This window comes from Ranitomeya variabilis, chromosome 2, assembly GCF_051348905.1.
Source record: "Ranitomeya variabilis isolate aRanVar5 chromosome 2, aRanVar5.hap1, whole genome shotgun sequence".
NCBI lineage: Eukaryota > Metazoa > Chordata > Amphibia > Anura > Dendrobatidae > Ranitomeya > Ranitomeya variabilis.
Window position 1 is genome coordinate 844682359 of NC_135233.1, and position 26259 is coordinate 844708617.

A 26259-nucleotide genomic window follows, 5' to 3' on the forward strand; every position below is an offset into this window, starting at 1 on the left:
CGTGAATCCCTTTCTATGGCAGGAATTATTTCGCCAAATTTGCTTTTGTACCGGGGATCTAAGAGTGTGGCAACCCAGTAGTCGGCATTACTTCGGATTCTGACAATCCGAGGGTCATGTTGCAGGTAGTGCAGCAAGAAGGCACTCATGTGTCTTGCGCATCCAGGAGGACCAAGTCTTTGTTGTCTTGGTGGTGGCGAGGTGAGAATCATGCTTCCTTCGTCTGCCCTCTCCCCCCAACCTCGCACAACAGAAATTTGATCAAGGTCTCCCTCATCTGATGAGTCTTCCATGCCCAGCGCCAGTTCATCCTCCACTTCTTCCTCGCCTCCTGCACCTGCCTCAACAGTTTGGCTGCTACCATGTGCCCTCGGTAATCCCTCTCCCCCAGCCTCTAATGCCAGCCGCCTTGGTGCTGCCAACCTTCTTGACCTTGGAGATATGATCCCTTCCGCATACGACTCCTCCTGTTCCTCCTCCTCCTCTTCTTCCACCACCTGACTCCGAACACTGTGTGAGGTGTGCTCCAGCATGTAAATCACCGGAATGGTCATGCTGATAATGGCATCGTCAGCACTAAACATCTTTGTTGCTATTTCAAAACTGTGCAGAAGGGTGCATAGGTCCCTGATCTGAGACCACTCCTGCAGCGTGATTTGCCCCACCTCTTGAGCTCTTTGGCCCAGGCTATACATCATAACGTATTGCACCAGGGCTCGTCGGACAGTGCAGACACTGCTCCTAGGCCCAAAACTATTAACTGGATTAGATGCAGTAAAAATAGAGATACACAGGCGGTATAGTTAGTTTCACAGGCGGGCTACTCTGCTGACGTGCAGACACTGCTCCTAGGCCCAAAACTATTAACTGGATTAGATGCAGTAAATATAGAGATACACAGGTGGTATAGTTTGTTTCACAGGCGGGCTACTCTGCTGACGTGCAGACACTGCTCCTAGGCCCAAAACTATTAACTGGATTAGATGCAGTAAAAATTGAGATACACAGGCTGTATAGTTTGTTTCACAGGCTGGCTACTCTGCTGACGTGCAGACACTGCTCCTAGGCCCTAAACAATTAACTGGATTAGATGCAGTGAAAATAGAGATGCACAGGCGGTATAGTTTGTTTCAAGAGGCGGGCTACTCTGCTGACGTGCACACACTGCTCCTAGGCCCAAAACTATTAACTGGATTAGATGCAGTAAAAATTGAGATACACAGTTGGTATAGTTTGTTTCACAGGCGAGCTACTCTGCTGACGTGCAGACACTGCTCCTAGGCCCAAAACTATTAACTGGATTAGATGCAGTAAAAATTGAGATACACAGGTGGTATAGTTTGTTTCACAGGCGGGCTACTCTGCTGATGTGCAGACACTGCTCCTAGGCCCAAAACTATTAACTGTATTAGATGCAGTAAAAATTGAATTACACAGGCGGTATAGTTAGTTTCACAGGCGGGCTACTCTGCTGACGTGCAGACACTGCTCCTAGGCCCTAAACTATTAACTGGATTAGATGCAGTGAAAACAGAGATACACAGGCGGTGTAGTTAGTTTCACAGGCGGGCTACTCTGCTGACGTGCAGACACTGCTACTAAGCCCAAAACCCCAAAACTATTTACTGGGTTAGATGCAGTAAAAATTGAGATACACAGGCAGTTTAGCTAGCTTCACAGGCGGGCTACTCAGATGACTATCAGACAATGCTACTAGCCCAAAAGGATTGGCTGAGCTAGATTACACCAAATGCTGTGACTAACACTTGCACAGCACTGGCTCAGACCTGCCCGGCAAACAGTGCTATGAACTACTGTAACCTACCCTGAAAAGGGCTGATATTACAACTAGTCCCGACTCCTCCCAACTCCCTAAACCTATCTCTCTGACAATTCGCTCCAAAAAACACTCTTAGTCTGTATAGCGCCCACAGCAGCAGCGGTGCCGTCTAACACTAAGCTGCAGCATTGAGGAAATGGTGGCGACGGGGCAAATGGCTGGTTCTTATAGGGCAAGGACATGTGACATACACAGCCAATGACACATGCCCTTGCTTGTGTGCATCACATGCACATTGCTGTGTGTGTGTGTGCACTGCTGATAGGCTGAGAGACTGCACTGCCCCTCTGTAAATGCGGGAAAGAAAAAAAAAAATAGAGACCGGCGTTATTTCAGCACAGATCTATCCCCCCCCCCCCCCCCGCCCACTATACACTGAAACAGTCTATTAACAATGATAAACAGTTTTAATATGCAAATCAAGCTAGGCTTTTGGTGAACGAACAGTTATCGAACAGAAACTCGAACAGCCGAATTTTAAGCAAATTGTTCGGGTTCGTCGAACGACTCGAACACCGCCCAAAACAGCTCGAATTTGAAATTGGCGAACAGTTCGACTCGAACACCGCTCATCTCTAGTGTTCTCACACTGTATGGTGCAGCTTTCATGGCCCCGCACAGAGCTCCTTACAAACAGTAAGTATACTGTGTGGGAAGATCCTGTGTGTGAAGAATTCTCCCCACATACCACATTCTCCACATATAATATTGTATTCCCCACAGTTTCATTATCCCCACACAGTATGGCGCCCTTGCAGACCCCACACATTAAGATGCCCCCGTAGTACACACCCACACACAGAATGATGCCCACACAGCTCCAGGTACCACAGTATAATTCCCCCACAGTCTCTCAAACACTGCTTGATGCCCATTCAGTTCCCCATAACAGTACACTCCCCCTCCCTCTATATGATGTTTCTATGGTCTCTCACACAATAAGATGCACATAGTACATTCCTCCACACATATTACGATGCCCCCACAGTCCCTCACACACAGAATGAGTGTACAAGTGTTTAATAATAGTTGCTTTACATCTAAACAAATTTGGCACCCAATCATTTCAAATTAAGCCCACCATGGTGTTGGATGCATCAGGCAGGCCCCAAGATATGGTTCAGGCACTGAGCATATGGCACTCCAATTGTTTCAGGAGGTACAATCAATATAAATCTGCTCACACATTATTAGCTGCACTAAAAGCATCCTAATGACCTTTTGGATTATTTCATATTGACATTTCATGGACAGATATCAGGGGCCTAAAATGGCTTAACCTGTTTTTTTGGATTGTAACATCATCAGTTGACAGGTTATTGTTTAAAGTTACAGGACAGAATTCAACATAGCACCAAAGGTCATGATATATTCTTATGAAGCATGATATTGAATGAGCACTATTTTTTTGGGAGTGGGGAAGGATTGCAGTCCAGTGCAGGCTGTCTCCCATAATGCCTAGATGGAACTGGGAAAGTGTTAAGTGGAGTCACCACAATCAATCAGAAAGGACTTGCCCATTGCAGGAGTGGTCATGGCCTTGCTTCATTCTTCTGTGGCCAGCTCCCTTTGCACATGTCCATGCTGGGTTACTCTGGTAAACTGGCAAACACTTCTGACTTCTTCATCTTAGCCCTTTTATGGCCAGGTCAAGCAGATGCTAGCTGCCAGAGTATTCAGGAAGTACAGTGACGAGCAAAAGGGTAACAATGGTTTTAACTATCTATCTATCTATCTATCTATTTATCTATCCATCTATCTATCTATCTAGCTATCTTTTATCTTGTGGATCTAAAAAACATTAGTCTATTATTGACATTCAGTGTAACATGAAAGCAACTGTTTTTTCTGAAACAAACTAAAGTGTTGAAATACTTTTGCAAACATAATAATAATTATTTTTATTTTAACAGATGCAACATTTTTTGCACAACTTTAAAACTTCAAATTTACATATAAAGACAATATCAGACATTACAGTTAAACATAACTCAACAATTCAAACAAGAGGAGTGAGGGCTCAATTCCCATACTAACTATCAGAAAATAAGGGTTACACAAAAGATTAAAGTGCTTTCATTGTATGGTCCTGCCATCTTATATAAAAAAAGGTATTCATGTGAAGATCCATAAACGGGTCATCAGTAGTGTTGAGCGATACCTTCCGATATCGGAAAGTATCGGTATCGGAAAGTATCGGCCGATACCGTCAAAGTATCGGATCTAATCCGATACCGATACCCGATCCCAATGCAAGTCAATGGGACGAAAATATCGGAATTAAAATAAACCCTTTCTTAACTTGTAGGTTCATTCTACATGAAGGAAAACAACTAAGAATAATGTAGGATGTATTGGGGGAGGTGGCGGAGACATTAAAGGCACAGAGGTTTAGCCCAATCTAATAGAATAGCAGGATTTTGTTTTGTTTTTTATGACGTTTGGCGTTAGAAAGATTTTGTCTATCTTAATTTTTTTTTAATTTTGTCAGATATTGATGTTTCACTACTTCCACGCCCTTCACCTTCTTTTTTACTTCTCCCACACTTTCTTCTTCATTATCCTCATCATCAGCTTCTTTGACATCAACTTCTTCACCTTATTCATCTTCTTCTTCATCTTCTACCTATTATTTTTTTGTTACATTGTTCATATTCTTTTTATATTACAATTATCTTCTTCATATTCAACTTCTTCATCATATTCTTATTTGTGACAGGCATTCCCGTAGTTGTTATCTATAAAAGTTTAAAGATTACACCTTCCGTTCTGCCTGTCACAAAACAGTTACATTTGTCCGCGTTCAGTTTGGCCTGCAGCATCAGGCTTTATCCAGGGGCACCACGAGGAGGAACGGACTCACCCCCATACACTGCTTAGTCTTCTTCTGCTTATAATTTAGATAATATCTTTTGCTCTGATATTTAGTCTTATGCTTAATGTTCTTCTGCTCTTTGTTCTGCAGCCTCTTGTTCTTCTGCTTCTCGGTCTTCCAGGTCGTCGTCATCTCCAGGGTCGTCGTCTCCGGGGTCGTCGTCATCAGGGTGGTCTTCAGGGTCATCGTTTCCAGGGTCGTCGTCATCTCAGTGGTTGTCGTCTCTGGTGTCGTCATCATCTTAGGGGTGGTCTTCCGGGTCGTCGTCTTTAGGGTCTTGAACTTGGAAATGTAGCAGAAGGTACAAGAAGGCTGAGAAAATGCCGAGAACCAGCTGATGGAACTGGAACTCGGATGGCTACCCGAAGGTCCAAGAGCCAATGGAACTACCGAGGACCAGCTGACGTTACTGGAACCCGGTTACTAAGCAGGAGGTACCCGTGCCTGAAAGCACTACCAAGGACCACCTGACGTTGGTGGAACTCGGATACCCAGAGGGAGGCACCTAAGCCAAAGGCTCTGCCCGGAACCAGCTGACGGTACTGGAACCAGGATGGGGAGCAGAAGGTACAAGAGCAAAAGACACTGCCGAGAACCAGCTGACGGTGCTGGAACCCGGATGGGTAGCCGAAGGTCCAAGAGCCAATGGAACTACCGAGGACCAGCTGACGTTACTGGAACCCGGTTACTAAGCAGGAGGTACCCGTGCCTGAAAGCACTACCAAGGACCACCTGACGTTGGTGGAACTCAGATACCCAGAGGGAGGCACCTAAGCCAAAGGCTCTGCTCGGAACCAGCTGACGGTACTGGAACCAGGATGGGGAGCAGAAGGTACAAGAGCAAGTGTCTGCGTGGCTTTTGCAGGACACGATGCCGGCTGCACAGCAGGGGAACAGCTGGCGGTGCTGAACCCCACTGACACATTGGCTGGTGTTTTTCTCTGTGCAGCTAGCAGTACCGGGCCCCAACTGGCGGTGTTGGAGCCCGGGGTCAGCAGGAGGAGGAGATGGAGCAGAGTGTAGGCCGAAGCCTGCACTGGCGGCAGCTTTTGGGTCTGTTGTGCCTGCGTGGCAGTTGCAGGACACGTTGCCGGCTGCACAGCAGGGGAACAGCTGGCGGTGCTGAACACCACTGACACATTGGCTGGTGTTTTTCTCTGTGCAGCTAGCAGTACCGGGCCCCAACTGGCGGTGTTGGAGCCCAGGGCTCTGCAGGGGGAGCAGAGTGTAGGCCGAAGCCTAATTGAACCAATTTCAAAGGTAACCTTTAACCCCCCCTCAGGGGTTACAAAGTAGAAGAGCCACAGCTTATGCAGCAGTAGTGCTGCACAAGTCAAAGGTTGCTCTTTTAATTTCGCTCCTTGCACACGCTGAATGAAACACGTATAACATTTAGCCCTTTAAACAGTCAAACTGTGTTGGAGGCGCGAGTTCCCTTTGTAATGAGACGCAGCACAGATGTCAAGAATCCCACCTTGGTGCTGGGTGCAGCCTCCTGAGCGTTGTTATTTGCTGTACAGGAGTCTGCGCTGTCGTGTGATCCCCTGGCCTAGCGCTGTTAGCGCTGCCCATGTTCTGGCATCATTTAATGTCGGCCGGTGCGGTTCGCGATGACCATGAATCCCAGCCCCGCAGTGTCTTAACATTGTTAAAACACTGCGGGGCTGGGATTCAGGGCCTGGCGCAGCACATATGTTCGCCTCTCACACTCGGGTCCTTACACCCGCTTCAGACTGTGCGGCGTCATCTGATCCCTTATCGCATGCCACGGCCATGAAGCCGCACAGTCCGCAGAAGGCGGAAGGAGATGAGGGACAGGCGAACTGATGCACTGATCATGCCCGTCAATCACACCCTCGCAGTCCCAATAAATAAGACAACGAGGGGCGTTGTGTGGGTCAGGGCGGCCGCAGAGGCGCAGGCAGCCAAACAATGATGCCAGAAGACGGGCAGCGCTACCAAGGGGGTTGCAGCGTGTCATTACAAAGGAAAGTCACACCACCGGGACGGTTAAATGGTCACACAGAGGACACATTTTAGACGTGTTTTCAGTTCCACATGTGCGAGGAGAATACGTTTATGAGCCACCTTGCACACATGCAGCATTACCGCTGTACAAGGTGGCCTTTAAAACGTACAAACGCCTGGGGGAGGGGGGACAGGTTCCCTTCAATTTCAGTTCTTGTGTCTGCGTGGCTTTTGCAGGACACGATGCCGGCTGCACAGCAGGGGAACAGCTGGCGGTGCTGAACCCCACTGACACATTGGCTGGTGTTTTTCTCTGTGCAGCTAGCAGTACCGGGCCCCAACTGGCGGTGTTGGAGCCCGGGGTCAGCAGGAGGAGGAGATGGAGCAGAGCGTAGGCCGAAGCCTGCACTGGCGGCAGCTTTTGGGTCTGTTGTGCCTGCGTGGCAGTTGCAGGACACGTTGCCGGCTGCACAGCAGGGGAACAGCTTGCGGTGCTGAACACCACTGACACATTGGCTGGTGTTTTTCTCTGTGCAGCTAGCAGTACCGGGCCCCAACTGGCGGTGTTGGAGCCCAGGGCTCTGCAGGGGGAGCAGAGTGTAGGCCGAAGCCTAATTGAACCAATTTCAAAGGTAACCTTTAACCCCCCCTCAGGGGTTACAAAGTAGAAGAGCCACAGCTTATGCAGCAGTAGTGCTGCACAAGTCAAAGGTTGCTCTTTTAATTTCGCTCCTTGCACACGCTGAATGAAACACGTATAACATTTAGCCCTTTAAACAGTCAAACTGTGTTGGAGGCGCGAGTTCCCTTTGTAATGAGACGCAGCACAGATGTCAAGAATCCCACCTTGGTGCTGGGTGCAGCCTCCTGAGCGTTGTTATTTGCTGTACAGGAGTCTGCGCTGTCGTGTGATCCCCTCGCCTAGCGCTGTTAGCGCTGCCCATGTTCTGGCATCATTTAATGTCGGCCGGTGCGGTTCGCGATGACCATGAATCCCAGCCCCGCAGTGTCTTAACATTGTTAAAACACTGCGGGGCTGGGATTCAGGGCCTGGCGCAGCACATATGTTCGCCTCTCACACTCGGGTCCTTACACCCGCTTCAGACTGTGCGGCGTCATCTGATCCCTTATCGCATGCCACGGCCATGAAGCCGCACAGTCCGCAGAAGGCGGAAGGAGATGAGGGACAGGCGAACTGATGCACTGATCATGCCCGTCAATCACACCCTCGCAGTCCCAATAAATAAGACAACGAGGGGCGTTGTGTGGGTCAGGGCGGCCGCAGAGGCGCAGGCAGCCAAACAATGATGCCAGAAGACGGGCAGCGCTACCAAGGGGGTTGCAGCGTGTCATTACAAAGGAAAGTCACACCACCGGGACGGTTAAATGGTCACACAGAGGACACATTTTAGACGTGTTTTCAGTTCCACATGTGCGAGGAGAATACGTTTATGAGCCACCTTGCACACATGCAGCATTACCGCTGTACAAGGTGGCCTTTAAAACGTACAAACGCCTGGGGGAGGGGGGACAGGTTCCCTTCAATTTCAGTTCTTGTGTCTGCGTGGCTTTTGCAGGACACGATGCCGGCTGCACAGCAGGGGAACAGCTGGCGGTGCTGAACCCCACTGACACATTGGCTGGTGTTTTTCTCTGTGCAGCTAGCAGTACCGGGCCCCAACTGGCGGTGTTGGAGCCCGGGGTCAGCAGGAGGAGGAGATGGAGCAGAGTGTAGGCCGAAGCCTGCACTGGCGGCAGCTTTTGGGTCTGTTGTGCCTGCGTGGCAGTTGCAGGACACGTTGCCGGCTGCACAGCAGGGGAACAGCTGGCGGTGCTGAACCCCACTGACACATTGGCTGGTGTTTTTCTCTGTGCAGCTAGCAGTACCGGGCCCCAACTGGCGGTGTTGGAGCCCAGGGCTCTGCAGGGGGAGCAGAGTGTAGGCCGAAGCCTAATTGAACCAATTTCAAAGGTAACCTTTAACCCCCCCTCAGGGGTTACAAAGTAGAAGAGCCACAGCTTATGCAGCAGTAGTGCTGCACAAGTCAAAGGTTGCTCTTTTAATTTCGCTCCTTGCACACGCTGAATGAAACACGTATAACATTTAGCCCTTTAAACAGTCAAACTGTGTTGGAGGCGCGAGTTCCCTTTGTAATGAGACGCAGCACAGATGTCAAGAATCCCACCTTGGTGCTGGGTGCAGCCTCCTGAGCGTTGTTATTTGCTGTACAGGAGTCTGCGCTGTCGTGTGATCCCCTGGCCTAGCGCTGTTAGCGCTGCCCATGTTCTGGCATCATTTAATGTCGGCCGATGCGGTTCGCGATGACCATGAATCCCAGCCCCGCAGTGTCTTAACATTGTTAAAACACTGCGGGGCTGGGATTCAGGGCCTGGCGCAGCACATATGTTCGCCTCTCACACTCGGGTCCTTACACCCGCTTCAGACTGTGCGGCGTCATCTGATCCCTTATCGCATGCCACGGCCATGAAGCCGCACAGTCCGCAGAAGGCGGAAGGAGATGAGGGACAGGCGAACTGATGCACTGATCATGCCCGTCAATCACACCCTCGCAGTCCCAATAAATAAGACAACGAGGGGCGTTGTGTGGGTCAGGGCGGCCGCAGAGGCGCAGGCAGCCAAACAATGATGCCAGAAGACGGGCAGCGCTACCAAGGGGGTTGCAGCGTGTCATTACAAAGGAAAGTCACACCACCGGGACGGTTAAATGGTCACACAGAGGACACATTTTAGACGTGTTTTCAGTTCCACATGTGCGAGGAGAATACGTTTATGAGCCACCTTGCACACATGCAGCATTACCGCTGTACAAGGTGGCCTTTAAAACGTACAAACGCCTGGGGGAGGGGGGACAGGTTCCCTTCAATTTCAGTTCTTGTGTCTGCGTGGCTTTTGCAGGACACGATGCCGGCTGCACAGCAGGGGAACAGCTGGCGGTGCTGAACCCCACTGACACATTGGCTGGTGTTTTTCTCTGTGCAGCTAGCAGTACCGGGCCCCAACTGGCGGTGTTGGAGCCCGGGGTCAGCAGGAGGAGGAGATGGAGCAGAGTGTAGGCCGAAGCCTGCACTGGCGGCAGCTTTTGGGTCTGTTGTGCCTGCGTGGCAGTTGCAGGACACGTTGCCGGCTGCACAGCAGGGGAACAGCTGGCGGTGCTGAACCCCACTGACACATTGGCTGGTGTTTTTCTCTGTGCAGCTAGCAGTACCGGGCCCCAACTGGCGGTGTTGGAGCCCAGGGCTCTGCAGGGGGAGCAGAGTGTAGGCCGAAGCCTAATTGAACCAATTTCAAAGGTAACCTTTAACCCCCCCTCAGGGGTTACAAAGTAGAAGAGCCACAGCTTATGCAGCAGTAGTGCTGCACAAGTCAAAGGTTGCTCTTTTAATTTCGCTCCTTGCACACGCTGAATGAAACACGTATAACATTTAGCCCTTTAAACAGTCAAACTGTGTTGGAGGCGCGAGTTCCCTTTGTAATGAGACGCAGCACAGATGTCAAGAATCCCACCTTGGTGCTGGGTGCAGCCTCCTGAGCGTTGTTATTTGCTGTACAGGAGTCTGCGCTGTCGTGTGATCCCCTGGCCTAGCGCTGTTAGCGCTGCCCATGTTCTGGCATCATTTAATGTCGGCCGGTGCGGTTCGCGATGACCATGAATCCCAGCCCCGCAGTGTCTTAACATTGTTAAAACACTGCGGGGCTGGGATTCAGGGCCTGGCGCAGCACATATGTTCGCCTCTCACACTCGGGTCCTTACACCCGCTTCAGACTGTGCGGCGTCATCTGATCCCTTATCGCATGCCACGGCCATGAAGCCGCACACTCTGAAGAAGGCGGAAGGAGACGAGTGACAGGCGAACATATGCACTGCTCAAGCCCATCAATCACACCCTCGCAGTCAAAATAAATAAGACACCGAGGGGCGTTGTGTGGGGCAAGGCGGCCGCAGAGGCGCACCCAGCCAAACAATGATGCCAGAAGACGGGCAGCGTTACCAAGGAGCTTGTTGCGTGTCAATACAAAGTAAAATCACACCTGAGGGACGTTTTAATGGTCACAGAGGACACATTTTAGACGTGTTCAGTTCCACGAGTGCAAGGAGAATACGTTTATGAGCCACCTTGCACACATGCAGCATTACTGCTGTACAAGGTGGCTGTAAAACATAGAAACACCTGGGGGAGGGGGGACAGGTTCCCTTCAATTTCAGTTCTTGTGTCTGCGTGGCGGTCGCAGGACACGTTGCCGGCTGCACAGCAGGGGAACAGCTGGAGGTGCTGAACCCCACTGACACATTGGCGAGTTGTTTTTCTCTGTGCAGCTAGCACATCTGGGCCCCAACTGGCGGTGTTAGAGCCCAGGGTCAGCAGGAGGAGCAGGGGGAGCGGAGTGTAGGCCGAAGCCTGCACTGGAGCAAGTTGAAAGGAAACCTTTAACCCCCCCCCCAGGCGTTTGTAGCTGGAAGAGCCATCGTGTACACCACTAATGCTGGAAAAGGTAAACTTAGCTCTTTTAATTATGGTCCTTGCAGATGCTGAACCTAACACTTATGAAATGTGTCCCCTCACAGCGTTCAACCGTCCGGTAGGTGGAATTTTCCTTTGTCATGTGACGCAGCACAGCCGTCATTTTTACCCCCTTGGCGCCGTGCGCCGCCTCCTCAGCGTTGTTTGAATCTGTCCCGGAGCCTGCGCTGTTAGGTTACCCCTTGGCCATGCACACATTTTGCGCTGCCCGTCTTCTGACATCATTTGCTGTCAGGCTGGCTGCGCCTGTGTGGGTGCGCTGTCCGAGATTCAGCCTCGCGGTGTCGTCTAATGTAGTCCCACCGCGGGCCTGGGATCCGTGGCCTTGCGCAGTGCATATCCTCACCTCTCACTCCCCTCCCTATGGCTTCTTCAGACTGTGCGGTGTCACGGCCGTGGCATGCTATTAGGGATCAGCTGACACCGAACAGTCTTTAGAAGCCGTAGGGAGGGGAGTGAGAGGCGAGGATATGCACTGCGCATGGCCACGGATCCCAGGCCCGCTGTGGGATTACATTACACGACACTGCGAGGCTGAATCTCGGACAGCGCACACACACAGGCGCAGCCAGCCTGACAGCAAATGATGTCAGAAGACAGGCAGCGCGAAATGTGTGCATGGCCAAGGGGTAACCTAACAGCGCAGGCTCCGGGACAGATTCAAACAACGCTGAGGAGGCGGCGCACGGCGCCAAGGGGGTAAAAATGACGGCTGTGCTGCGTCACATGACAAAGGAAAGTTCCACCTACCGGACGGTTGAACGCTGTGAGGGGACACATTTCATAAGTGTTAGGTTCAGCATCTGCAAGGAGCACCACGAAAAGAGGCACTTTTTCCCTTTGCATCATTACTGCTGCACAAGGTGGCTCCTTCAGTAACAAACGCCTGGGGGGGGGGGGGACAGGTTCCCTTAAATTTAACTTGTTGTGCCTGCGTGGCGGTCGCAGTACACGTTGCCGTATACACAGCAGGGGAACAGCTGGCGGTGCTGAACCCCACTAACACATTTGCGAGGTGTTTGGCTCTGTGCGTACAGCACTTCTGGACGGCAACTGGCGGTGTTGGAGCCCAGGGACAGGTGGAGGAGGAGGAGGTTGGAGGAGGTAGGAGGGATTGCCACACACACAGCAGGGGAACAGCTGACGTTACTGAACCCCAATAACAGAGGAGGGACTGTTGACTGTGCGTACAGCACTTCTGGACGGCAACTGGCGGTGTTGGAGCCCAGGGACAGGTGGAAGTTGGAGGAGGTTGGAGGAGGTAGGAGGGATTGCCACACACACAGCAGGGGAACAGCTGACGTTACTGAACCCCAATAACAGAGGAGGGACTGTTGACTGTGCGTACAGCACTTCTGGACGGCAACTGGCGGTGTTGGAGCCCAGGGACAGGTGGAGGAGGAGGAGGTTGGAGGAGGTAGGAGGGATTGCCACACACACAGCAGGGGAACAGCTGACGTTACTGAACCCCAATAACAGAGGAGGGACTGTTGACTGTGCGTACAGCACTTCTGGACGGCAACTGGCGGTGTTGGAGCCCAGGGACAGGTGGAGGAGGAGGAGGTTGGAGGAGGTAGGAGGGATTGCCACACACACAGCAGGGGAACAGCTGACGTTACTGAACCCCAATAACAGAGGAGGGACTGTTGACTGTGCGTACAGCACTTCTGGACGGCAACTGGCGGTGTTGGAGCCCAGGGACAGGAGGAGGTTGGAGGAGGTAGGAGGGATTGCCACACACACAGCAGGGGAACAGCTGACGTTACTGAACCCCAATAACAGAGGAGGGACTGTTGACTGTGCGTACAGCACTTCTGGACGGCAACTGGCGGTGTTGGAGCCCAGGGACAGGTGGAGGAGGAGGAGGTTGGAGGAGGTAGGAGGGATTGCCACACACACAGCAGGGGAACAGCTGACGTTACTGAACCCCAATAACAGAGGAGGGACTGTTGACTGTGCGTACAGCACTTCTGGACGGCAACTGGCGGTGTTGGAGCCCAGGGACAGGTGGAAGTTGGAGGAGGTTGGAGGAGGTAGGAGGGATTGCCACACACACAGCAGGGGAACAGCTGACGTTACTGAACCCCAATAACAGAGGAGGGACTGTTGACTGTGCGTACAGCACTTCTGGACGGCAACTGGCGGTGTTGGAGCCCAGGGACAGGTGGAGGAGGAGGAGGTTGGAGGAGGTAGGAGGGATTGCCACACACACAGCAGGGGAACAGCTGACGTTACTGAACCCCAATAACAGAGGAGGGACTGTTGACTGTGCGTACAGCACTTCTGGACGGCAACTGGCGGTGTTGGAGCCCAGGGACAGGTGGAGGAGGCGGAGGTTGGAGGAGGTAGGAGGGATTGCCACACACACAGCAGGGGAACAGCTGACGTTACTGAACCCCAATAACAGAGGAGCGACTGTTGACTGTGCGTACAGCACTTCTGGACGGCAACTGGCGGTGTTAGAGCCCAGGGACAGGTGGAAAAGCAGAGGAACACAATGTAGGCCGAAGCCTGAGAAAGTCGAAAGGGAACCTTTAACCCCCCCCCCCCAAGGCGTTTGTAGCTGAAAGAGCCAGCTTGTGCAGCACAAAAGATGCAAAAGGAAAAGGTGGCTCTTTTCATCATGCTCCTTGCAAACACAGAACTAAACACTTATAAAATGTGTCCCCTGCAACCGTAAAACTGTCCTGGAGGTGGGACTTTCCTTCGTAATGTGACGCAGCACAGCCGTCATTCCTACCCCCCCGGCGACGCGCACCGGCTCCTCAGCGTTGTTTGATTCCGTCCCGGAGCCTGCGCTGTTATGTTATCCCGTGGCCAGGCACACTTAGCGCTGCCCGTCTTCTGGCATCATTTGGTGTCAGGATGGCTGCGCCTGTGCGGCCGCGCTGGCCGAGAGCCCGCCTCGCAGTGTCTTCTGATTTAATCCCACTGGGGGCCTGGGATCCATGGACATGCGCAGTGCATATCCTCGCCTCTCACTCCCCTCCCTACGGCTTCTTAAGACTGTGCGGTGTCACGGCCGTGGCATGCTATTAGGGACCAGCTGACACCGAACAGTCTGAAGAAGCCATAGGGAGATGAGTGAGAGGTGGAGGTTCAGATATGCACTGCGCATGTCCATGGATCCCAGGCCCCCAGTGGGATTAAATCAGAAGACACTGCGAGGCGGGCTCTCTGCCAGCGCGGCCGCACAGGCGCAGCCATCCTGACACCAAATGATGCCAGAAGACGGGCAGCGCTAAGTGTGCCTGGCCACGGGATAACATAACAGCGCAGGCTCCGGGACGGAATCAAACAACGCTGAGGAGCCGGTGCGCGGCGCCGGGGGGGTAGGAATGACGGCTGTGCTGCGTCACATTACGAAGGAAAGTCCCACCTCCGGGACGGTGTTACGGTATCAGTGGACACATTTTATAAGTGTTAAGTTCTGCGTGTGCAAGGTGCTAAACAAAAATAGCTACCTTTTCCTTGTGCAGCATTACTGCTGCACAAGGTGGCTCTTTCAGTAACAAACGCCTTGGGGGGGGGGACAGATTCCCTTACATTTCAGTTGTTGTGTCAGCGTGGCGGTCGCATGACACATTGCCGGCTACACAGCTGGGGATCAGCTGACGTTACTGAAACCCAATAACACTGGGTTGTATGTTTTGACTGTGCAGACGGCACTTCTGAGCCTCAACTGGCGGTGTTGGAGCCCAGGAATTTAAGTTCAGGTGGTAGAAAGATGAACACAACAGGAGACCTGGATAACGTATACAGTGACCTAATTATTTAATCAGGAGGAGGAGTGGCAAATTCCTGCGAGATCCAGGCCTTGTTCATTTTCAGGAAAGTAAGCCGGTCAACGTTATCGGAGGATAGTCGCATGCGACGGTCAGTTAGTACACCACCTGCAGCACTAAAGACACGTTCCGATAATACACTGGCCGCAGGGCAAGACAGCACCTCCAATGCATACTGGCTTAGCTCTGGCCATGTATCCAGCTTTGAGACCCAAAACTTGAAAGGGGAAGAGCCGTCTGGGAGTACAGCAAGAGGGCAAGACATGTAGTCTGTCACCATCTGACGGAACCATTGCCTCCTGCTGACTGGAGCCGTCTGTGATGGTGTAGACTTTTGTGGGGGGCACAGAAAACTGTGCCACAGTTGGGCCATACTGGTCTTGCCTTGGGCAGAGGCACTGCTTCTGCTCCCTCTTTTTGCAGAGCCTCCACCACTGCCTGGACACACTGAGCTGCTTTGGAATGCACTAGCAGAACTTCTCTCAGTTGGAATGGAGAAGATGATGGAATTGACCAGTGTGTCTTGGTACTCCCGCATTTTTTGCTCCCGGTTCAACGGTGTGATGAGGCTTTCTACGTTGTCCCGGTAGCGAGGATCGAGGAGGGTGAACACCCAATAATCAGACATGTTGAGAATGTGGGCGATGCGGCGGTCGTTTCTCAGGCACTGCAGCATGTAATCCACCATGTGCTGCAGACTGCCAACTGCCCAAGAAACGCTGTCCCCTGCTGGAGGCGTGATCTCTGCCTGCTCGTCATCACCCCACCCTCGCTGTACACACTGAGTACTGGACAATTCGGTAACTCCCTCCTCTGGACGGACGTCTTCCTCCTCCATTGACTCCTCCTCATCCTCCTCACAAACTGTCCCCTGCCTACGCGTTTGTGAGGAACCACGTGGCGCTGACTGTCCAGAAGATGATGGAAATGGTGAATCCTCATCCTCCACCTCTTCCACAACATCATCCCTTAGCGCTTGCAGTGATTTTTCAAGCAGGCAGATAAGGGGGACAGTCATGCTGACTAGTGCATCATCTGCACTCGCCATCCGCGTGGAATAATCAAAGGGACGCAAAACCTGGCAGACGTCATTCATAGTGGCCCACTCTGTGGTTGTGAAGTCTGTACGGCGCTGACTGCGACTTTTTTGCGCCTGAAGCAGCTGGTACTCCATTACAGCTTGCTGCTGCTCACACAACCGCTCCAACATATGTAACGTGGAATTCCACCTGGTAGGTAGGTCACATATGATGCGATGTTCCGGCAGGCGGTGTCGGCGCTGCAGAGCCGCAATGCGCGCTTTTGCCGTGCTGGAACGCCGCAAGTGAGCACACTCTAGGCGGACCTTGTGCAGCAGTGCATCAAGATCCGGATAGTCCCTCAAAAAGCTCTGCACGACCAAATTGAGCACATGTGCCAGACATGGGATGTGAGTGAGGTTGCCGAGGCCCAGAGCTGCCACCAGATTTCGGCCATTATCACACACTACCATGCCTGGCTGGAGATTCGCTGGCACAAACCACACATCGCTCTCCTGCTTGATGGCATTCCAGAGCTCCTGCGCTGTGTGGCTACGATTCCCCAAAAAAATTAATTTCAACACGGCCTGTTGACGTTTGGCCACAGCTGTGCTCATGTCGGTCGTAACAGGTACACGTTCATCACGGGTCCATGTGGAGGTGGACTGTGACGGCTCCTGCAGCGATGATTCTGAGGAACTGGTGTAAGAGGAGGAGTCAATGTGTACAGAATGGATTCCTGCAATCCTTGGAGTGGGCAGGACACGTCCTGCGCCACTCGCACGGTCTGTACCCGGCTCAACGACATTAACCCAATGGGCAGTGAGGGAAAGGTATCGCCCCTGTCCATGTTGACTGGTCCACGCATCGGTGGTGAGGTGGACCTTGCTACTGACGGCGTTCAGTAGCGCGTGTTTTATGTGTCCCTCCACATGCTTGTGCAGGGCAGGGACGGCTTGCCTGCTGAAGTAAAAGCGGCTGGGCACATTGTACTGTGGGACTGCCAATGACATCAAGTCACGGAAGCTGTCAGTCTCCACCAGCCTGAATGACAGCATTTCCAGTGACAGAAGTTTGGCAATGCCTGCAGTCAGAGCCTGTGCTCATGGGTGGTTTGACGAGAAAGGCCACCTTTTCTCCCATGCCTGTACTACCGATGGCTGTAGACTGGGCTGGGAGTGTGTGGATGACTGGGAAAGTGGTGCTGCGGGTGGAATTACAGCGGGTCTCTGGACAACAGGGCCAGAGGTTCTTCCACGGCGATCTTGGGAGGAAGCCGAACCAGCTGCGTGTGAGCTAGAGGAAGAGGCAACACGAGCTGAAGAGGTGGTAGCTGCCGCTGTTGGTTGGCCTACCTCTTCAGTGTGTTTTTCCAACTCCGCCGGGTGCCTGTTGCGCACATGTTTCCACATGTTGGAGGTATTGAGGTTGCTGACATTTTTCCCTCTTTTGACTTTTTGATGACACACCTTGCATCTGACATAGCAAATGTCATCTGCAACTGTGTCAAAAAAGGACCAGGCACTGCAAGTCTTGGGAGCGCCCTTTTTGGCTTTTGGAAGAGACATGCTCCTAACGGGTGCCAAAGCGGAGGCTGCAGGATCCGCAGTCTTCCCCCTCCCTCTCCCTCTTTGGGCCGTACGGGGAATCTCTTCCTCAGAGCTGCTCCCACCACCTTCCTGTCCCTCACGCCAAGATGGGTCGAGGACCTCATCATCTACACTACCCTCTGCCCCCAACTGCTCCTCCTGGGTAGTCTCAGCAGCAGAGCACGCACCAGTAAGTGGCACCTGAGTGTCATCATCAGCTGATGCGGCCTGCGATGTGGTGACCGGAGCCACTGGCCCACCCGCCTCTTCAGAGGAAGAGAGAAAAAGCTGTTGGGCATCACTGCACCATGCCTCTTCTTCCATTTCTCCAATGCTGCTTGGCTGGCCCCCTGTTTCCAAGCCAAGAGATTCAGAGAACAGAAGTAGAGACGGCTCCTGTCCTGGGCTCTCTGTCTGCCTGGGCAATTTGGCAGGTGGTGAAGAGACAGATGGCTGCTCTCCAGTGCTCTGTGTCTGAGAGGATGTGGCACTAATGGAAGTTGATGCATTAGCTGCCATCCATCCGACAACAGCTTCAATTTGTTCTTGACGCAGCAGCGGTGTACGGCGCTCTGACACAAAGCTGCGCATGAACGACTGTTGCCTGGTGAAAGTGGGTGCTGATGAGTCACCGGTGCCCGCAGCAGGCACAGAATCCCCACGTCCCCTCCCTGCTCCGCGCCCACGCCCACGCCCACGTGCCTTACTCACTGCCTTCTTCATCTTGGTTGACTGATAAAGATAAGCAGAAAAGTACTAACGGATTTGTGTGCTTATTCCTGAGCAACTCCTCCTAACAGGTATAAGAAACACTAATTTTCTAAAGTGTGGACTAGACTTTAATATGAGCTAATGTGGCCTACACAAATGTAAAGTGGTGTAACTGGTGTGTTTGGTGAACTTTATTATTTATTTCTTTTTTGGGGGCTGAACTGACAACAGATAGAGCTGCAGTCACACGGAGACCGTGCAGACAGACGTAAACGGCGCTGCAAGGCCCAAAAACCCTCCTCTACGTTATCCTATGTAGTGTTTTTCCACAAGTTAGCTGGAGACGGGTGGAAAGACACTAATAGGATTTTTTTTAATAAATTAGCAGCAACCTACACTACTTGAAAAAAAAAGAAAATTGATTTGGCGGTATGACGCAGTGAACAACCCTGAGCTGGAGACAACCAGGCTATGGCTGCTCACAGACTACAGGGCGAGCTGCAATCACACGGAGACCGTGCAGACAGCCGTAAACGGCGCTGCAAGGCCCAAAAACCCTCCTCTACTTTATCCTATGTAGTGTTTTTACACAAATTAGCTGGAGACGGGTGGAAAGACACTAATAGGATTTTTTTAAATAAATTAGCAGCAGACTACACTACTTGAAAAAAAATTAAAATTGATTTGGCGGTATGACGCAGTGAACAACCCTGAGCTGGAGACAACCAGGCTATGGCTGCTCACAGACTACAGGGCGAGCTGCAATCACACGGAGACCGTGCAGACAGCCGTAAACGGCGCTGCAAGGCCCAAAAACCCTCCTCTACTTTATCCTATGTAGTGTTTTTCCACAAATTAGCTGGAGACGGGTGGAAAGACACTAATAGGATTTTTTAAAATAAATTAGCAGCAGACTACACTACTTGAAAAAAAATTAAAATTGATTTGGCGGTATGACGCAGTGAACAACCCTGAGCTGGAGACAACCAGGCTATGGCTGCTCACAGACTACAGGGCGAGCTGCAGTCACACGGAGACCGTTCAGACAGCCGTAAACGGCGCTGCAAGGCCCAAAAACCCTCCTCTACTTTATCCTATGTAGTGTTTTTCCACAAATTAGCTGGAGATGGGTGGAAAGACACTAATAGGATTTTTTTGAATAAATTAGCAGCAGACTACACTACTTGAAAAAAAAAAAAAAAAAAGAACAGTATGAGGCAATGAACCACCCTCCCTGAACTGAATACAACCAGCTATGGATGGCCTATGTGGCTGCACTCAGACTAGAGAATGGGCTGCACTCACACACACACACACACACAGACCTTGCAGATCGCTGTGAAAACAGCGCTACAAGGCAAAAGCAAGGTGAATAGTAGGTGAACACAGCGGTTGCTAAATTAGCCTTTGGAAAGCACAAAGAAGCAAATCGCTATCTCTAAACTGTCCCTCAGTCAGCAAACAGCGTCCTGTCACTAACTGAATTCACAGCAGAGTGATCACAAAATGGCGCCAGCGACTTTTAAACTGCAGCATGACATCATTTCAGCAGCCAATCACAGCCTTGCCAGTAGTTTCATGCCCTCCATGCTAAACAGGATGTGCCCACACTTGGAATCATTCTCATTGGCTGAATTTCTGCATTTTGAATCTTGGAACTTCCGATTCCGGTATCCGATACGCGGCAAGTATCGGAATCCCGGTATCGGAATTCCGATACCGCAAGTATCGGCCGATACCCGATACTTGCGGTATCGGAATGCTCAACACTACCAGCGACTTTTAAACTGCATCATGACATCATTTCAGCAGCCAATCACAGCCTTGCCAGTAGTTTCATGCCCTCCATGCTGAACAGGATGTGCCCACACTTGGAATCATTCTCATTGGCTGATTTCGTGCAAATTTGTGGAGTTTGAATCCTGGGAACTTCCGATTCCGGTATCCGATACGCGGCAAGTATCGGATCTCGGTATCGGAATTCCGATACCGCTAAGTATCGGCCGATACCCGATACTTGCGGTATCGGAATGCTCAACACTAGTCATCAGCCAGTATTTTTATATGTACAGATACAAAATGCTACTGAGTGCATGAAGTATGTGGGAAACTAATAAAAGAAGGGATCATGGTCCGAAGAGAAATGTAGGAAGTAAGAAATTTGTAAATATTACTAGGTTGCATGGTACGCATGGTTGACCATTGATTCCATTGGCTAGAAATGGAGTGATAATGATTTATTTAAACAGGGGACATGTGAACCCTATTCTCCTGCTGAAATTAAATTTTGTTCATGAGACAACCTTTTTAACATCATCACCATATTTTTCCCCACTGGATATCAAAATTACATTTTCTTTGGAAGTAAGATTTTGGAATGGGAAAAATTTTGATCAATGCAATTGAAAAGCTTCTCCAACAAAAGGTAACATGATCTAAGCTACAAACTAAGCTAAGCACGTAATAATCTTTAAGGAATCTGGTCTCCAGTGGTGAAATTCAGAGCTCCCCCAAAACTCATTTTTTTATGCACAATTTTCTAACCCTATGGTCCAGTCTAAATATTGGCCTCAAACTCCGCCGTTTCTTGAGAAAAAGCAAACCTTTTTCTATAGTCTTTAACAACCCCTTTAAAGAGACAGTAGGCATATGGGTCCTGATTCATGAAAGTCGTTGTCGCAAATAAGTTTTCAAAATAGCTAAATTTTTGTGAAATGTAGAGTTGCACAAACATTTTGCGACTTTAGGACTAGCGGTACTAGAACATGTGGCTGTCAACTGCCCCCTGACTGCTGAACCCATAGACTGTAGGTTTACTCACCGGGTATTGATGTGTGCCTAGGCACTCTACACCATGGATGCCATCACCCGTGTGGGTGAACCACATCTGTGCCAGGTGCGCATCAACAGACAGCGGGCAGAGGCTTTCTTGGATTCTGGAAGCCTAGTGACACTCATGAATGGGTCACTGATCTCTGTCCTAGAACCCACTGAGGTGAAAGTGAGGGTTGTGTGCACACACCTTGATCTCCTGGAGTACTCGACAGTAGAGGTGACCTTTTCAACTCCATTTGGGGTAGTTAAACATGTGGACGGGTAGTCAAAAACCTTCGTTACGGGACTGTATTGGGAAGCGACTTACCCCTGTTTTGGTCCTTGTGGAGGAGTAAAAATTACTCTCCCAGGATAAAGGTCTGTCTGGGTGCCCAACCCTGAGATTCCAAGTCAGGGATAACTGGCGTAGGGGTCACCCAACTAAGGACAGAGTATACACTCGATAGGTTTCCCCTAGAGATATTGGCAGGAGAGGTTGAAGAGACCTCATTAATCCTGGGGAACATTTGATACTGTCCAGCTCCAGGATCCCACTCTGACCCAGGCCCAGGAGCTGCAGATGTAACACAGAGAAAAGGGAGTGTGTTGATCCAGCGATATGGGCTATGCACCTTTTTAAAATAAAATGTAGATTTTATTGAGCCATTTAAAATAGGTACAAGTACTTGGTCCACTAGCACATTGTCAGCACAAAAACGCAGGTGCAGTATTAAAACCAATGCGTTTCGACTTGCGTCTTAATCATGGTCTGAGCTTGAAGTTAGTGAAAAGGTTTGAATAACCACCCTAGGGTGTTTTACTTGGTAGTCCAATTAGAGGAGGTGTTCGAAGCACAATAAAACAACAGCTGCACTGAAAGACTACAATATGTATGGTGCACTACATGCCCCCTAAAAGTACATACTAGAAGACACGTCTCGAATGCAGCTAACCCTCAAGCTATATCTTCTTCTGCAGTGTCCAGATACTTCGCAAATGTACACAAAGGGGATGTCAGCGGTTTAAAATTCGATGGAAGGTACAGATCTTGCAGAAGTGGAGACAGCAGACACAAACTATTAAATAGAGAGTCATGCTGGATATTCACATTAGAAACCGGTACACTGCTTGGTCTCAATCAATGACAAGATCTCATTCTGCTATATTAAATTTGCTTAGAGTTTTGTACAATACTTTTATTTTATGTTAATGCTTGTATATACAGACTTCCCCCTTTTTTCTTTCAGTGCAGCTGTTGTTTTAATGTGCTTCAACCACCTCCTTCAATTGGACCACCAGATGAAACACGCTAGGGTGGTAAACCTTTTCAGTAACTTCAAGCTCAGACCATGATTAAGACGCAAGTCAAAACTCGTTGTTTTTAATATAGCACCTGCATCTGTGCCGGGGAAAAACGGCACCAGACACAACAGGCAGGTAAGTTGCAATTACCTGCCTGTTAGTGCTTAGGTATTTTTTTTAATAAAGTCCTGGATACCCCCTTTAAGGGGTCAATATAAAAACCCAAAATAAATCTAAATCTATGCATTACATTTGTCATATCTTGAGTTTTGTCATCTTTTTTTACATGGTCTGGAATAGTGAATATGCTACTAGTCATGCAGCAGTAATGTGCAATTATGAAAAATTAATTATAACACTGCATAACTTAGTCAGGAGTGTGCAAGACATACAAGTAGGTGGCAACACCTGTTGGAGCAGTAATAATAACTGTAATAGTAGTGTTCCCTGACACAGATATAACATATAAAAATAATTAATACCGGTAAATAGAAAATTGAATGACAACTTGGAGAAATTATTACACAGGGGAAATGGTATAAAAGATTGAAAAAAAACAAAGGTATTAGTTTATCGGCATTACAGCGAGCTAACACAGATAAGATCATCTTGAGGTGCTAAAATCTGAATGCATTTCCTGTTTTTGGATATATATTTCCCATTTAATGATCATGTTTAGCGCTGTATATGTATTATCTCACACTTATGAATAATCATACACAATTTTTTACATATGTCTGCTTACCTACAGCTTTGACACTTTTGAAATTACCATCGTTTAGTCCGAGCCACATGTCACACCTGATGGATCAAGGGAGTGCACAACCTTGCACACTAGCGTCGTACGACGCACGTCGCAATGCGTCGTTTTGGAGAAAAAACGCATCCTGCAAAATTGCCTGCAGGATGCGTTTTATCTCCATACACTTGCATTAGCGACGCATCGCGATGGATTGCCACATGTTGCATCCGTCGTGCGATGGATGCGTCGTGTTGTGGCGGACCGTCGGCACAAAAAAGTTACATGTAACTTTTTTTTGTGCGTCGTGTCCGCCATTTACGACCGCGCATGCACGGCCGGAACTCCGCCCCCGCCTCTACCTCCCCAGACATCACAATGGGGCAGCGGATGCATTGTAAAACTGCATCCGATGCCCCCATTGTGTTTTTTTTTCACAGTATGCGTCGGTATGTCAGCACGTCGCATTGCGACGTGCGTCGTACGATGCTAGTGTGAAAGTAGCATTTGGCTACTTTCACCCATCAGTTTTTTGCTGTCAGGCAGGATCCGGCTAACTTAAAAAAAACGGATCCGTTGCAAATTGTAAAAAGCTGATGCAATGGATCTTTTTTTTTTTTTTTTGCTGGATCCATTTTTTTTATTAACCTGGGGGGGGGGGGGGGGGGGGAGGAGAGAGAGAGAGAGAGAGAGAGAGAGAGAACTCCAGAATGGAAAATGTGCATGACTTGAATGGAGAAATGCACTAAAAACCAGATTCAGATGCCGGATTTGTCATTTCACATCTCAGTTTCATACGTTTTTTGCCAGATCAGTCGCTGGGAGTTTTTTTGCCGGACAGAAAAAACTTTCCTCTGTACGTTTTCTCTATCTGCCGGAAACAGCTTTTTTGGGGATCCGGGAAAAAAACGGATGAAATGTGTGGCCATCAGGCAAAATCCGGCGCTAATACACCTCTATGAAAAAAAACGGATCCGGCGGATAAAAAAACGAATCTGTTTTTTTTTCAAAACTCGCCGGATTGCGCCTGACGGCAAAAACCTGATGTGTGAAAGTAGCCTTTACCAGCAATCCCTTGGTCTGCATGCTGTCCATTTTATGGATCAGAAAAATGCATCTTGTGTGTATGCAAATTTAAAATGAGTTATTAAATATTTATAAGGTAGCAACTCATCATAGAGCTTAAAGGGAATCTGTCAGCACGACATCACCCCCAAACTATTTATATCTGCACATAGCCCTTTTAAAGACAAGTCAGCAACATCTTCACATGAACGGACTCCTCCATTGCTGAAAAATCTGCATTTTAATTGATAAACAACTGATGTTTTTACATCTGAAACCTCTCTCACTCCACTCTGTTACCTGCACAGCGCTGCCTCTTCTTGATTGACTGACAGCCTCTATGCTATGTGACTTCAGGCAAGCAAGTTGTTGGCCAAGCACCAGGACACAGCTATGTACAGGTAATAGAGCTAGAGCAGGGGTGGGAAACCTTTTTTCTGCCAAGGGCCATTTGGATATTTATAATCTCATTTGGGGCTGTACAAAGTTAGCAACTTGAAGTATATATATGGTTTCTTCCAGTAGCCCATTTATCATCAGATTGTCCTGGTTCCTCGACATCTGACATGGACTTTGTTAATCCGTGTGATATCCGAGCCGGCATGACTCTCTTTGTTCATGACACTCATGTTTATTGAGGTAGGCACTATAGAGTTGGTAGTCTTGCCCAAGGACCACCAGTATATTATTTCCAACAGGGCAGAGCAAGGATTTGAACCCCAGTCTCCCACACTGGTGGTTGTGCACCTTAACCACTATGCTATAACAGCCAGGTATTATAGTGTTAAGAGCCTTAGTATATAATTTATTTTTTATTTATTTTTCCACAGGTCAGACCAAGTCTCCCATATCATAGGCTGTGCACTTAACCATTACACTATACCAGCCACTACATATATAACCACTATGTATATTTGGTTAAATGTTTTGTTTACTCATCCCTGATGTGATGTCTGGAACTGCGTCTCTTTCTCTTTGGTGAGACAAGTAATGTTAGGTGGTATTGATGATGATGCTACTCCAACTACTTTTCCAGGTTTACATTGATTTTAACCAAAGTCCACTCTTTGCGATAAGTTTTGTAATGAACTGATACCAGCAATAAGTTCTTCCGAACATTACATTTCTAGAACTCAAACAGTGGGGGGTCTGTTGTATGTACATCACATAGGGTACATTGGGGCTACTAAATGTACATCACATAGGAGACACTGAGACTGTTAAACATGCACATCATATAGGAGACACAGACAGTGCTTAGAATACATCACATAGGAGATGCTGGAGCATATGCATCACACAGGGTTAACTGGAGATGCTGTATGTACATCACATAGGAGACAATGGGACTCTTGTATATATATTACGTAGGAGACAGTGAAACTGTTATATGTACAGATCACAAAGGAGACACCGAGACTGCTGTATATACATCACATAGGATATGCTGGAGCATATAAATCACATAGGATAAACTGGGGCTGCTATATATACACATCACATAAAAATCACTGAGACTGCTGTAAAAATCACATAGGTACACTGGGGCTGCTATATATACACATACCTGTTATGACCTGGTGGTTAGGAGCACCCGAAGTGACCTGATGGTTAAAACAGAAAACCTGGGACAAGCTCTGAGGGAGTGGTAACTCTACTGACCGCAATCCCTAATCCTATCACACACACTAGAAATAGCCGTGGAGCGTACCTAACTCTCCCTAGACGCCTCTTCACAGCCTAAGAGCTAACTACCCCTAAAGATAGAAATAATAGCCTACCTTGCCTCAGAGAAATTCCCCAAAGTAAAGGTAGCCCCCCACAAATATTAACTGTGAGTTAAGAGGGAAGTGACAAACACAGGAATGAAACAGATTTTAGCTAAGGAGGTAGAATCTTCTCTAGAAAGACAGAGGATAGGAAAGGGAACTATGCGGTCAGTATAAAAAACTACAAAAACCACGCAGAGTGTGCAAAAAGACCTCCACACCGACTCATGATGTGGAGGTG